The sequence below is a fragment of the Mycetomoellerius zeteki genome, unplaced genomic scaffold (assembly GCF_001594055.1).
Source record: "Mycetomoellerius zeteki isolate Tzet28-1 unplaced genomic scaffold, Tzet1.0 scaffold331, whole genome shotgun sequence".
NCBI lineage: Eukaryota > Metazoa > Arthropoda > Insecta > Hymenoptera > Formicidae > Mycetomoellerius > Mycetomoellerius zeteki.
The window spans coordinates 155,902-159,659 of NW_017257318.1; the positions used below are offsets into that span (position 1 = coordinate 155,902).

General features: G+C 27.5%; 1 protein-coding gene across 1 annotated transcript in view; it reads left to right on the top strand.

Moving 5' to 3' along the window:
- Positions 1–3,051: 3,051 nt before the first annotated feature.
- The window catches only part of LOC108725203 (uncharacterized), a 3,064-nt gene continuing 2,357 nt past the window's right edge, over positions 3,052–3,758 (top strand). Inside the window, exon 1 of the mRNA XM_018452067.1 lies at positions 3,052–3,446. The gene's annotated coding sequence lies outside the window, so the exon portion shown is untranslated. The remainder of the gene's footprint in view (positions 3,447–3,758) is intronic.

The following is a 3,758-nucleotide window of genomic DNA, read 5'->3' on the forward strand; positions in this document are numbered from 1 at the left end:
ACTTCTGCGGCATAAATCCCAGCGCGGCGTATTTGCCGGAGTTACCCTAATTCATTGAGGAGAAACGATTGATTTTACATTAAGACCTTGATTTGAAAAATCTTAATTGATAAATCGGTCTTGTATATTCATATCATGAAAATACAGATCGTTAAAAGAAGATTTATGTGTTGGTAGCTTATATTTTTATATCATAGAGAATAGATGGCAACTGAAATATCATGTTTCGAATTTGGAAATTCAGAAATCATACTTGTTTAAAAAGAAAAAAAACATATATGTGAAATATATTTAATTCTTACATGTTACTAGCTTTTATATATAAAGCAATTGCAAGCATTATTTTGATCGAATATCTTAATACGCACGAATAATGAATTTGAATTTTGTCATTTGATAAAATAAATTCGATACATGTATAAACGCAAATAAGTAAAAATAATAATCAATAATATGAGCTAGTTATGATTAAAAAGACAAAATTATTTTGAAATTGTTGAAAAAAGAATGATAAATTAAAATGTACATTTCTCGACTATATTAAAAGTCTTCCTCACCATAAAAAATTATACAGGAAAATCATAAAACGGATTAAAATAGAAATTAAAAATTTTAAAAAGTGACAACATAATATAGTGACATTACAACTGAAAAAATAAGAGATTAGAAATAAACACGAGAAATACAATGTCTATAAAAGATGACTAATGCGGGGTCTACAATAGAAGTCGTAGCAGTCGTAGGGTCTTAAGTCGTAGAAAATTAATCAATCACAGTCGAATATGAGAAAAATAATCAACTGTGATTGGTCAATTTTCTACGACTTAAGACCTTACGACCGCTACGACTTCTATTGTAGACCCCGCATTAGAGGTCCAAAACAAGTAAACAATAGCAGTTACGTAAAATAATTACGTATAAGATTGGAATCTGATCCACAGACGGATGTTGCTTATTTTTATCCATGTGTGCCTTAAATTAAATAAAACTTCTCGTGGCCTTGTTATAAGATAATTTCTATTTGATAACATGTAATTTTAAGATTTTTTTCAAAATATGAACAATAAGTTAATTATTAACTTATTGTTGCATACATATTTAATGTATCGCTTTATATATTTTATTTTCGATATAGCATGTAACATTTGCGATATTTAAATGATAAAAGAAAAATATTGTGCAATTATAAATTGTGTAATATGTGCAATAAAATTATTTTACTCTAGAATAAGTATTCATTTTATTTTGACTTATTATAATAACTTTATTCGAAATCATGCAAATATATCCATTTGTTCCAAACGAAAATTAAAATTTAACAAAGAAATATATTTATCGCTGTGTAATTTCTTAAAAGTTTCTTCATGAATTCAAAATAGATCCAATATGGTGGATAAATTTTTTAATGATTATTTCACTAAATGTTAAACCAATATTAATGTAACATTAAAGTAATGTTAATATTTTTTTGTTATGTAGATTGTGCAAAATATGCTATAATGAAACGTTTCTAATTTTTCATTTCTAATTTGACTTAAAATTCGTAGGATTGCGTTAAATCAACAACCTAAAAAGGATAAAAATACATGAGCCGTTTATTTTGAAAGTGGCCTAAGTCCATTTGTCAATTTTTTGTTGTTGACTGTACTAGCGTGTACAACTTGAAGTTAGCTGTCATAAACAACATTTTGCGGTTAAGTATATTCAGAGTATACGATAATTTCTGACACATAAATTTTCGCAATTATTTCAATAATTAAAAACATTACTTTGAAAGTGGCCTAAGTCCAATCTATTATAATGTGGAAATCATAGACCACAAATTTTTAGTATTAGGACATTCATTTTTACCGAATGATAGAGATTTTGGCGTCGTAGAAATGTCATTAAAGAAAAATAATTTACTGTTTGTCCCCCAAGATTATTATAATGTTATCAAAAAGTGCCGGAAAGGTAATAACTTTATTCTAAATGAAATGAAACAAGAGGATTTCATATCAACAAGATTTTTGGAGGACGCAGTTTTTAAAAGGGTAAAGAATTCTAACGGAGAAACAATAAATTGGTTAAAAATATGCTGGATGCGTTTTTTGAGAAATGAACCATATAAAATTTTCTATAAGATATCAATGGATGAGAATGCAGAGTTTAAAATCCTGGATTTATTACCACGTCGGGGTAGACCAAGAAAATTCGAAAATATTGTATTGACACCACTTTATAAAAATATAAGACAAATTTCAACAGCGAAATAAGGACATGATGGACTTACTACGATATATACTACCGGAGCACCATGACTTCTTCAAATCCCTCCCGCATACACAAAATGTAGATGAGCAGTAAATTGTTATGTAATTTATATAGTTAGAAGATTTCCTGAATTGCATAAATTGTGTTTTTGAAGTGTTGTAAAGAAATAATATAAAATAAATTGAGTATTGTTTTTTCAATTTGAAGCATTTTAAATTGTCGAATGGACTTGGGCTCTTTCAAATTTTATAACAAATCTAGTTGTTAATTTTGAAAGTGGCTTAACTCCATTTGTAGTAAGAAAACACATATTATTCACTTAATAATTGCTATTATTTTAATAGGAATTGTAAATTTAACTCTCTTAGATACACTTAAGCAGTGTGACATGTTGGTATCCTATACGTATATTTTTAATTTTATTGAAACGCAAACTCTTAAATATCTCAATTTAAAAATAAATGGACTTAGGTCACTTTCAAAATAAACGGCTCACATAATCTTGTATAAAAACTACTGAAGAAATATTGAAGGATACTTGATGAATTTATCCCCTATATTGAATTGTACTTTTTTATTCACTTTTTGTCTTGATAAGCGTTATTGTTTATTTTATTTTTTAAATTATTGTTTATAAACAGACGTCGAAAAAAATGTTTAGATGGAGAAATTAAAATGTCCTTTGTATATATTAATAATTTATATATTAATACAAAAAATTTATATTAAGTTTCAAAGAAAAGAAATAATCAACAAATTCTTGCTTTAAAAATGTGAGATTCATTTTCACGAGCCGTTCAAACCGGCCGTGTCGCAACAAAGAGGATCACGTTATCAAAATTGGCGTTTGGTATTCGTCAATTTTGACCACGTGATTTTTCTTCCGCTGAAACGGCCGGTTTGAGTAGCTCGTGAAATGTATACAGCTGTTTTTTCATGCGAGCGTTGAAAAGCTGGTTTTTACCCCCTCCCCATCGATTTTCGACATTTGGGCTTTTCAGCGAAAATACACTTAAAAGTTCGACTCAGTCGAACTATTAGCAATTATTAGCGAAGTAACGCCACTGTTCGCCAAATACAAATCACAGACCTGGTAAAATAAGTGTAAATATTATTAATAGAATATTTGAAAAAAATATAGCCATGCTGAAGAAACTGGTGAAATTTGTATAGCGGATGAAAATACAAACGAAGTTAGTATATATTATACAGTAACAAGTATACTTATAAGTTAAATTGATTTCTAATTTAATTATAGAAATTAAATAGGCTACGAGTCTAAGTTAGGATATAAGTTGCTCTTTAATATAATCAAAATGTAAAATACAAAAGTCACAAACGTTTCTATAACCCTTATTGGGTCATTCTCAGTGTAAATAATATTTAAACATAAGTACGGTTACATATCAGAATTAAAATATTTTATACGAAATCTTAATTTAGATTTTACATATCTAGCGTAATAAAACCCTCACAAAATTATTCCATATATATATATATATATA